Source organism: Archocentrus centrarchus, unplaced genomic scaffold (assembly GCF_007364275.1).
Source record: "Archocentrus centrarchus isolate MPI-CPG fArcCen1 unplaced genomic scaffold, fArcCen1 scaffold_26_ctg1, whole genome shotgun sequence".
Lineage (NCBI taxonomy): Eukaryota > Metazoa > Chordata > Actinopteri > Cichliformes > Cichlidae > Archocentrus > Archocentrus centrarchus.
The window spans coordinates 389,501-401,693 of NW_022060256.1; the positions used below are offsets into that span (position 1 = coordinate 389,501).

The 12,193-nt window shown below is 42.3% G+C and overlaps 1 protein-coding gene across 1 annotated transcript in view; it reads right to left on the bottom strand.

The window, feature by feature from the left end:
- The window catches only part of LOC115775868 (dematin), a 40,617-nt gene extending 29,603 nt beyond the window's left edge, over window positions 1–11,014 (bottom strand). The window contains exon 1 of the mRNA XM_030723385.1: window positions 10,901–11,014. The gene's annotated coding sequence lies outside the window, so the exon portion shown is untranslated. The remainder of the gene's footprint in view (window positions 1–10,900) is intronic.
- Between the last annotated feature and the right edge of the window lie 1,179 nt (window positions 11,015–12,193).

The window sequence follows — 12,193 nt, forward strand, 5'->3', positions numbered from 1 at the left end:
TGCAATCTCATTGTACATCCTGTATAATGACAATAAAGGCATTCTATTCTATTCTATTCACTGTTCACTTTCAGAGCCTGAAAATTCAACACAGAACGACAAAGCTGCTGATTGGCCGAGAATCTTAAAATAACATTTAGTTTTACAAGAAATCACAAGGCAGTTGCAGCAGTGTGTGTGTGTGTGTGTGTGTGTGTGTGTGTGTGTGTGTGTGTGTGTGTGTGTGTGTGTGTGTGTGTGTGTGTGTGTGTGTGCATTGGCAGGCTCTTATCTCAGCTCACACAGGCGTGACCACACCCAGTCCGCCTGCCGTCGTTTACGTAACGGCCGTCATTGGCCTTCAAGGTGTTTGTTCTGATTGACAGGAAGTTCAAACGTTTCCAGCAGAAGAACAAGGACACCAAGCTCAGAGCACTGGAGATGGGCTTCTTGAGTAGGGGCAAACAGGAACTGAGCTATTTTTATTGTAATTTCACATTTAAAGTTGGATAAATAAACATTTTTTGATTTTTTTCTTCTGTCTGAGGACTTCTGATGAATGAAAAGGCAATAAATTAATAAAACCCGGTTAAAAAAAGTGGATTTTACACCACTTTTCTATTTCTACTCACCGACAATTGATCAGGAAACACTGATTTTACAGCTTGAAGTCTGAAGTCCTTCTGCCCCTCCTCCTCCTCTCCTTCCTCGAGCTGCAGGATGAGGCAGAGATTTGATGCTCTGACCCAAACAGTGTTCATCACGTTCATCCTCCTACTTCCCTTTCCTGTTCCCGTCTCCATTTTATACCTCCTTGTCTTACCACCGGCCTTTTCTTGCCATGTATCTTGTTTGTTACCCAATCTCTACCACTTATGGTTCCTTTTTATTTCCTACCTCCTTTCTTCCTTCTCAATATTTCTTTGTCTTTCCAAGCTTTTCAACCCCTTCCTTGTTTCCTATTTTCAAATTTTTCTTCTTCATATTCTTTACTTATTCCTTACTTCCTCCTACCATCCCTTCTCCATTTTTTCCCATTTATTTGTCTTTTTGCAAGCTCCTTCCTTCCTTGCTTCATTTCTTCTCTTTTTTTCCTTCACTTCCTTCTCTATCTCTTCCTTTTCCCCTACCCTTCTCTTCTCTTTCCTTTCCTTTTTCCCCCTTTCCTTAACCTTTTCTGTTTACTTACGAAGCTCCACACTTTGGTCCTTGTTTCCTTCCCTGCTCCCTTTTCCTTTTCCACTTTGATTTTTGACTCATGTTTTCCTTCACTAATCCCTCAGTCTTTCCTTACATCCTCATTTCTCCCCCATCCCTTTCCTTGCCATCTTTTCTCTCTTTTCTCCTACCTTGCTTGTTTTCTATCAACCTACCTCCTACCTTTCTTTTCAGTTTTTTTTTTTGCTTTGTCCTCCTCATCTCCCTTCCTTCCCAAATGTCCTGTTTCCATCCCTCCTATCCTAGTTTCCTTTTCTTTAACACCTTCTCTCCTTCCTTCTTTCCTTAACCTGTTATAAAGAAGATGTGTTTTGTATTTTAGGAGTTTTATCATGTGACAGGTTTGATTCATAGCTGGTGTGGGGATAAAAACAGGCCCACTGTTTATCGTATCAGGGTCAGACGGGTCCTGGTCTGATATCAGAGGAGAGGAGAAGGTGTTGTTCTGAATAAAGCTCGTTCGGCTGCCGGATATCAGCAAACACTTAAAATTCCTGCAGCTGACGGTGAATGGACGGCAGCCTAAATGCCTGCAGCCAAAACAACACAACAGTCAACGCAGCACCGCTGGCTCTGCCCACGGCCTCGTTCTCACAGCATCAACAGCCCCCCTCCTCGGCCCCCTGCTGCACTCGGAGATAAGAGCCGAGGCCTCTGTCTGCTGCAGCCGGGATTCAACCTGCCGTGGTTACTCAGGCTGCTTTTTCACAACCTGAGGATTAAACTGACGCTGGAGCCCAAACCATCACAACAAGTCTCTGAACTCATGACATCAGCAACAAATCAGCTGAATTCACCAGCTCTGCCTCTGTGATTCAGACAGTCAGAGTCTGACAGCTGGATGCTGGTGTGAGAACAAAGTGAGCTTTGCAGAAAGTCGTATGATGCTGATGTTCAAACACAGAGGTGTGTACCACAAAGCAGGATTCAGGGTTAAGCTGCAGACCCAACCTGCTCCGGTTTGAGGTCAGAGATCAGCCGATCAATCAGATCTCTAAAAATCCCTCAGCCCTCAGCATGCAGACAGTAAGAGGGTCTGATGTGTTTAAAACTGTTTTATTGCTCTGTTTGTTATTTCAGGCATTTAAGCAGGCTAAGGCTATGTTTGAATTACGTGTTTATATTTCTTATTTCCCCTCAGAGTGTTAAACAGCACCAAGGCTGAATACTTTTCCTCTCACACCCCGCTGCCAGAAAACCTCTCCATGTTTCTGATTGGTCAGATGCTGCAAATACCACCTCTTTCATGTGAACATGCCCATAGCCAGACTGATAAAACCTTCATATGACCGACGATGTTAGATTAGTGAAGCCAGATAATGAGCAGATATCCCGGATATGTTGAAGTTGCTTCATGGTGCTCCTCGGTCGGACAAAATAAACAAACAAAAAAAAAAGAATCTTTATCACCTTAAAATCAAAAAGAAACAAAAAACATCAGAAATACTAAAAATCAAAATCAAACAAAAAGACAAACAACCAACACTGAACCGTGACGACAGAACGCGCTCAACAAAACCAGCACATACAACCACGATCATGACAATAAACCGACACCCCACTCCACACATCCACTCCACATCACTCCTGCAGATTTATACCCACAGCGGCCACGCTCACCACTGAAACGCCCGGCCAGTCACACAGTGGGAAAAATAAGGGAAACTTATTTTTACTGTTTGATCCATAATTTAATTTGATCAAAAGTTCTCAGAACAGGTCCATAAAACTCCTTAGCTGATTCAAATTTGTCTGATCTCATGTTTAAGTTCATCTTCTTGTAAACCTCTGCGTGTCTGCAGGTCCTATTATGTCACCTTGCGTTTGTGCCTCTGTGATGTGAATATGAGACGAGAGGATGTTTGCACTTTGATGCTCCCACTGAAATCATGCTTTTGTGTGTGAAGGCTCAGATTTTAAAATGACATTGAAACAAGGCTGACTTTTAAACTACGGCTGCTAAACTTTCGCTTTTGAACCAAACTGACCCGGCTTTAGCCCCGGTGGCTTTAAGAGCTCAAATTGCATGTGAAGGGACATATTTTCTGAATGACTTTTCAGTGATGTGAATATACTTTTTACATCATTGACCAAAGGTCTGGTGGGATGTGACCCTGTTTATGTGAGAGCTCCATGAGGTCCAAAGCAGATGTTAACCTTCAACCAAATCAGACAGGAACAACTGAATTTGGGGATAATAAAGGCCATTATTTGTCCAGGGATTTGGTGTTTGGTGGTTTGTTTTGTGCACAAAACAGCAGAAATTGTCAAACCAATTTCACACAGAGTTTTGTCAGCTATATTCTCTCTTCAAAGGTCCATCCTGAAAGCGTTTTTCCTTCTTTCTCCACCAGGAAAAATTAACCAACACTGTGCCAACCTAACCCTCTGACCCCAACGAACTTTTTTAAATTTCCACTTGAAAATACAGCCTGCATTAATTCAGCTTCAGCTCCAAATCACTGACTCTAAAGCGCAAATTACAAAAAGAAGGATTTAGAAATTTTGGGGCGCTATACCTCAGGAGGTATGGGAAGGTCTGTGGTTCGATTTCTGGCTGCTCCAGTCTGCATACCAAAGTATCCTTGGGCAATATACTGCAACACGAGTTGCTCTTAATGTGGTCACCAGAGTGTGAATGATAGAAAGCACTTAGGTGTAGAAAAATGTGCTTGAGTGAATGAGGCATGTTGTATAAAGCACTTTGAGTTCTTGAGTAGAAAAGCGCTCTATGAGAACCACTCCATTTACCATTCAGTGACTGTTTGCACCAGATCTCAGAGGAAGAGCTGAAAAACTCCAACAAAAACCAACATTTTTCCTTCTGCCAATCAAAGCTATCGATGAGCGAGTGAACACAAGGCTTTAGCTCTCAACTGCAGCTCCACCAGATCTGTTAACACAAACACTGAGCACAATAACTGCTGCTCTTATTTTAATCCCAGCAGTATCAGAGGCAGCACCATTATCCACGATTATCATCAGAAATTGAGGTGTGTCAAAGCTTCAGCCTTAAAAAACAAAATCAGCTCCGAGCTCTGCTCCTGGTTCCTATACGTGCTGCAGCGCAGTCCCAGTGGATCAAAGTTTCTATTGTATAACATGAGTGAAGATGACTCATGTGTCCAGAAATAGACAAGAAGAGCACCCACGCAGCACGGTGAGGCGTTTAGGGACTCTACGAGTACGGGACGCCACTAAGGACTCCACAGATGAGTGTAAACCTCTGGATGTTTGAAAAATATACAGAAGTCAACATATTTCCACCAAAAGATCCAAAAATCATCACAGCAGGAGAACGTGACAACTGCATGCAGTGAATCTAACGCACACAAGGAGAGTGAGTCAGAACAGAGTTGAGAAAGCCTCCACAAACACAACGAGCTGGAAAAGACGCTCTAAACTGCATCTTATATATATATATATGATTAAAACAAAGTCAGGTCTTCTGTTGGTGTTCAGGATGATTTTTAGAGGATCATTCTGATGATAGTCAATATTTTATTTCAAACACAGATGTCACAGAAAGCAAATCAGTTCAGATTTCTGTTTGCTGTTCAGCAGTCAGTAATACTGAAGCTGTGTGAAAGATTTTCTCCTCAACCCTGTTTAAAGATGTGAACTCTGAGATCCTTTTTCTACATTTACACAGTAATCATTACCTAATCATTCATCCCTGCTGGTTCTTTAGTAACTCACTGTTATCTAACAAAACAGCCTCTATGTCAGGGGTGGGCAAACTACGGCCCGTGGGCCACACAAGGCCCGCTGGTCTTTTTAATCTGGCCTGCCAAATTTGCCCAAATCAAATCATATCATAATTATGACTGATGTAGAGGATTCTGAGAATTGCTACAACAAAACTAACACCAGAATTCGATGCACTGTTTGTAAATGTAAAAGTAAATGCAAAACTAAAAATAAATGTAAGTATTAACGATGTAATGCCTTTTTTATGATTATATTTGATATGTATGCATCCGGTGCTGGCCCAGCCCATCTATCAAATTTCAAAAAGTCTATGTGGCCCCAAACCAAATAGTTTGCCAACCCCTGCTCTATGTACACCTATTCAGGAGCGGCTCATAAATGATTCATTTGCAGTTTTTTTTTCTGATTCATTCCTCAGTAACTTCTCTCCATAAAGAAAAATAAACCAACTGTTCAGAGAAACAACATGGCAGGTGAACACACCTGAGCAGAGCAGCCGGTAGCTTTTTAAAACATTAAAGTTAATGAGTGTCTAAATTCTGTCCAGAACTTCCTGCTGAAGCCTCTGCTGGTGAGACTGAAGGTGCAGAAATCAGGAAAGAAGTAAACCATCAGGGCAAAAACCATGTTCAGTGATGGTTCTGATACCAGATGAAGCTCTGAGTGTTAAATCTGTGCATGAACCTGAACTGTAGCTGCAGAAACCCGCAGAGGTGCACAGCACTGTTCACAGGGACGCATTTAAATAAAGTTAGAAGACAATGATGGAGCGCAGCGCTGATCAGAAGAGACCGAATGACCTGTCACCTCACAGGTCAATCCGACTCTGACAGGACTGTGAACGAGTTTAAGCGACGGAGGAATCCCGTCACGTTTTACATTTTACACTCACAGCATCACAAAAATCAGCGTCACAGTTCAAATATTCATTCATAGAAATGAACACAGTCAACATCAGAGGAACCTGCAATTTTAATGGAACTGTCCAAACTGAACATCAGCTGTAAATCCTGCACTTCATGATCTTTTAACTGCATATAGACTTCACCCAGATATGACTGATGACCAAATAAAGAAATACGCAATGAGACATCAGCTCATTGTGAAAGCAGAAAAAACACTAAACGTATTCAGAGCAGCCCGAATACTGAACTTTTAGACAGCTGGAAGCTGTGGCCACATTTAATATGAACATGTGAAGCTCTAATGTTACATGCATGACAAAAATGATCTAAAGCAAAAAAGTAATCACCTTTATCATGTTGTTAACCTCTGAATGCCTAGTGTATCAGCTTTGATACATGTTTTTGTGAGTTTTTCTTAACCTTCTGTATCACCACTGTAACCCCCCCCCCCCCCAAAAAAAAGCCTAAAAAAAATTTTAAGCCACATTTTAAGCCATAATTGCAAAAAGAAAGTCAGATGTAGCAAATATGATGCAAATTAAAACTTATATATGCAAATTAATATTTAATTAAGTAAAAAAATGCCAGAAGGTTCAAAAACACTCCATTTTCTGACAATTATTTTATGGTTCAGGCTTTATTATTAAACCTGAAAAAGATCAGAACCGGATATTTTCTGTTGAATATTTTGGATTCACCTGTTCCGTGAGATTATATTAGCATACCTTAATATAACGAAGCACTCTTTTTTATGCTACCTAAACTGAAACATAAGAAGAGTCTCACTGCAGCTGAATCTGCACTATTTCTTCCATCCATCCATCCATCCATCCATCCATCCATCCATCCATCCATCCATCCTCACTCCAGGATGTAGTCTGGGGAGGCTCATAGACCTCCCTCTACCCAGTCATCTCTTCCAGCTCTTCTGGGAAGATACAGAGGTGTTCCCAAACCAGTCATGAGACAGAATCTCTTCAGTGTGTCCTGAGTCTAGCCTGGGTTCTCCCCCCAGCTGCACATGCCCGTAACACCTCACCTGCGAGGTATTGAGGAGGCATCATATTCATGCTCCTCGACACTGACTGGAACATCCAGCTGGATCCTTTCGATGTGGAGTAGCAGCAGCTCTGGAACGACAGTGCTCCTCATCTTATTATCGCTAAGGCTGAGCACAGACAGATCCTGCTTGCAACCTCAGTCTCAGATTTTGGTCATGACCCACCACTCATGGCCATCACTGGGGTTTGGAGTGTCAGTACAACGAAAGCTTTGTTTTCACGCTCATTTACACTTTTTTTCAGTCAGCAAAACCTGAATGAAGACAGTTTGAAGTTTACATGTTGTAGATCATTGGTCTCCATTGCCAGTGTGAAAGTCTGTGGGTTAAAGCCATCTGTGGACTAAAGCCGTCTGTGGACTAAAGCTGTCTGTGGGCTCTTATTAATCTCTGTGCTGGCATCCTTGATCCTTTAGCTTAACCCTGCTGTGAAACCGGGTGTTAAAACATTGTAAACCACCCATTGCTCACACTCACACTGAAATAATAAAGATGAGTACTTTGAATTTATACTTTTAGCTCGTTCGTAGTGTTAAAAACTGTTAAATTAACTGAGAGCTTCTTTCATCTGCTTCCTGATGGACGAGGAGGCGCCACAGTGGAAGAATGTTTCATTTTGGCAGGCTTTTACACCAGGTGCCCCTCCTATGGAAGCTTGTTTCCACCACTAAAAAGAAAAAAAAAATCACCATTCATAACTCAAAATTTTGAGTTATGGACTTTATGGATGTTATTTTCTCAAAATTTCGAGTTGTTTTCTTGAAATTTCTCAAATCTTCATGTTAATAACTCGAAAATTCGGCTTAGCGCTGCCAATCAGGAAGCTCCGAGAAAGAGGTCATTTCCTTGTTACCCGGAAGCAGATGCCACCAGCGCATGTGCACTCAAAATGGGATTGCAACAGTATCAGTGAGCTAGCAGTTTATAGCAAACGTGAACAAATTGTTGGTATCTTTTTTACCGTCAACAGTCAAAATGTCTTCTAGCAAAAACAGCAGCATAAAAGGTAAGAAATCAATGATTTCATCTCGATCTGTTGGATAGCTGATACCTTCAGCTTCCTGCTTCTGGTTAACAAGGAAATGATGTGCGGCTCATGGAGCTTCCTGACTGACAGCGCTAAGTCAAAATTTCGAGTTATTAAGGTGAAAATTTGAGATACCTAGCATTATTTTCAAGAAATTTCAAGTTGTTTTCGAGTTATTAACTCAAAATTTTGAGTTACGGATGGCAATTTTTTTTTAGTGGTGGAAACCCTCCTGACACAACCCTGACAGCAATTTGTGTCTCTGCCCAGATTCGAACTATAGGGAGCTGTCACAAGGACAGAGAGAGCTGATGCAGTTTAAAGTACAACTTTTTTAAGAATATTAAGTTTGCATAAATGTATCTATTTAATGACTTTGAGTGTTTACAGGTCAACAACAACAACACAAAATTTCAATAAAGTTAAATTTGAAGTTTTAAATTAAATTAAATATTTTAACGAAATAAACCTCAGACCTCAACCTTCAAACAGCTCTTTGAACTCATAAATGTCCTCAGTACCAAGATCTAAAATTCACACACATGCACACACACACACGCATGCACGCAAACACACACACACACACACACACACACACACACACACACACACACACACACACACACACACACACACACACACCACACACACACACACACAGAGCAGCTTTTTCTAGCTCTCACAGGACTGCAATCCTATTATTCACAGCAGCTCCAGCAGCTTCAGCAGGACACAGAGACACAGAGAGAGCTGATGCAGTTTACAGCACGCGCTCTGTTTGTGGCAGATCTGATGCCTCAGAGCACGGCAACCTATGACCTTTAACCTCACTGCTGCCAGAGTCAACATCACACCAATATGAAACCCCTGTACAAACACACACACACACACACCAAAAATATCAACTCAGATACCAAACAAGTGGCATCAAATCCATCCGTCTGTTTTCCTGTTGTTTCTATGACAACGCCTCTCCCACATCTCTGCTGAGGTCACATGATCAAACAATAGTCTGTCATCGTTCTCCATATGAACAGAGATATTTTAGCTTCACACCTGAACCGCCTCTCAGACAAACACAGGGACAGTCCACCTCCAAAAACACCGAGATTACTGTATGCTGTTTAAATACAGATGAACAGAAATATGTATTTAGAGCGAGAAGGAGACTGAGTGAGACAAACTGCTGTGTTCTTATTGTAGAAGTAGATTATTACAGTATAGAGAAACAGATTTGGTATTACTGTAGAGATCGACAGACAGGCAGAGAGAGAAAGAAGTTATAGAGACAGAGATGCTGTGTGAACAGAGACAAATAGAAACACACAGAAATATAAAAGCAGACTGAGAGGAAGAAACTGAGATAGAAACAGAGGAACAGATTATTATAGAGACAGAGACTGAGCCATCGAGTAAAATAGACAAGAAATAAGAATAAAGTGATAGAAGGAGGTAAATATATAGAGAGAAAGGAAAGACAGATATGGATATGTGAAGATAGAGAGATAAATGAAAATCAGGTTATTGATAATTTATAAAGAAAGAAAATCCTCAGAGGGAAAAAGAAGAAATGAACAAGAAACCATAAGAAGATAATACAGAGCTAAAAACTGAGATGAAAGAGTGACAGAGACCAATAAAGATCAATCACAATCAGTGATGAGAAACTGATGGAAACTGAGACAGAGAGAAATCAAGAAACTGAAACCATGAAAGAATTCAAGTAACTGAGATCGACCAGAGGCTGAGAGACATCAAGAATTCTCGAGCAAAATAAACTGAGAATGAAAGAAATGTCTCTATAGAGAGAACAAGACGAGTGAAGTCAGATCGAGAGGAAGAGAAAACGAGCTGCAGACACGTGAAACAGAATGAGATTGGACACTGAGGGAATCAAGGTGAGAGAAATCAATAACTGAGATAATCAGAATCAAGAACTTTACATTGAGAGAATCCAGATGGAGAAGAGGATAGAAATTGGATTAAAAAAATCAGAGAAATATAAGAAATTATGAGATGAGACAATCAAGATCAACAGCCATCAGAAAATCTCCACTGAGAGAAATCCCAATTAGGCAAATCCATAGAAATAAGACTGGAAAGAAGCCAAGGTGTGAGAAACCAGCAGACATGAATACTCAAATTGAAAGTGACCAAGAGACATCAGGACATGGAGAGCAACAGAAACCTGGACATGAAAAACTCCAGATCCACAGAAATCCTGATGATAAGCTAAGAGATGGATAGAAATTATAGATAGAATTTAATAGAAATGGGAATGATAGAAACATTTTTATAGGTGTTATAGCCTCTGATGAGAAGAATCTTCCAGAATCTCTCAGAGAAGGATGCATATCTCAGAGACACCAGAGGACTTCATGGGGAGCTTTCAGAGTGGAGGCCGGCCGGCAGATGTGATGCTGGGTGAGGAGGATGGTGTTACATAAATCCCTCCTCCCCTCCTTAATCCATCCAGCTCCCCTCCCTCCCTTCCTGCATCCTCCTCTCCTCCGCGTGCTCACTTTCCAGCAGCCTCTTACATAATTTCACACCATCGCACCTCCACCAGCATCGCATCATTTCTGAATCTCTCCTTTAAAATAACACCCGGGAACATGGAGACGCCTCCAGGGGGGGAAGGAGCCTCTCTGCCCGGCGGCGGTGGCGCCTTCAGCGCCGGCTCCCCCGGACAAGGTCGACCGCAACCGGGGAAAGAGCCGGACAAAGCACCGCTACAAACACTCGCATTTGACTCCCGCAGCATCCCTCATCATCTTAGTGTAAATCAGACTGTTTCAGACTTTCTATAATCAATTTTTCATGATGTCTGTTGTTATTTTGAGCCTATAAAATAAACGCTGGACAGGACGAAGCCCGCAGCTGAAACGCTTCTATATCCCTCATTCACTCACTTCCAGTTTGGCTTTTAACTCATCACGGGATCATTATGGACCACGCAGGGAAACATGAAGCAGAGGAGGACAGAAGGTGTGTGTCTACCTGCGCTGCGTGTCACCGGTGTTTGTCAGAAACATCCAGCAGCTCCGTCACAACTGCTCCTCACTGCGCTCCCTCCACCTCCGCACCGCGCGCCCGTGTGTGTGTGTGTGTGTGTGTGTGTGTGATAGCGAGAGTGAGAGGCACATTGCCGCTATCTCTGTCCATTACCTCTCTATGTCTCTCTCTCTCTCTCTCTCTGGACTGGTCCATTTGCAGCAGCGGGGGGGTTAAACGTGACGGTGCAACATGCCTGTGCAGGGGCGTTCCCAGGGTTTTTAAAGTGGGGTGGCACAGACCAGGAGCCAGCAGGGGGCCGGGGGGTTGGGGGGATCCGAAATGAATACCAACCCAAACCAGACTGAGAATGGTTTGAATCAAGCTCATGATGTCAATGATGGCTGGACCTTCTGAGCCCATAAACATGCTTTAAGAGAACAGGGACCATGTGCTTACACACGTGTCTCCATCTGGCCTGATCCAGGGCATCTCCGGGCCAGTGTTTGCTCCCTTGATCAATGAAGGATTGTTTGTGCTTTGAGGTCACAGGCCAAACATTCGCAATAATACAGAGCAACGGGTCAGATGATGGTCTTACAAACCTTCAGAAATAGGTTACCTTTCAAACATATTGGTATCCTGCGGACCAGGAGGACCCTGGTGACTTGTTGTCATGTTGCCTATGCAGCGTGCTCAGGATCTGGTAAGGTGCTGCTGAATCTTTGATGGGTGTGTTCTTGAAGAAAAAAACCTCGCTGACAATGTCTTGATGGATATACAGAGTTTATTGCAAAACAGACAGTGTCAAACAGACGCTACTGGAGTCGTCTGGGAGAGGCAAAAGTCAGTCGTCCTTATTCATTTCAAAAGAGGGTTAACAAAGGTTATATACTGTTCCTTTCTGGCCAACTCCCACATTCCTGACTTTTACCATATATAGGTATGGAGAGCAACTTCAACCGATCATAAAGTTGTCTACCATATGGATGATTGGTCAGTTCCTTATTTGGAAAGAGATAGCCCAAATGGGGTTTCATGTGCATACCTTTGTGGTGGTGTCAATTGGAGGTATGAAGTCAAGGCCTTCATCTTAAAGGAAGAAACCATACATACATGCAGTTTAAGTCATAGTAGTTTAACATAGCAGTTTAAGTCATAGTAGATCAGACACCACAGTGTCTCAGTCAGTGCTGAGGACAGAGCCAAGGTATTTGAACTGCACAGTCTTCTTATGTCTGACCCCACTGACACTGATGATAACATTTGTCTGGTCATCAAACTCCATACACTCCATCT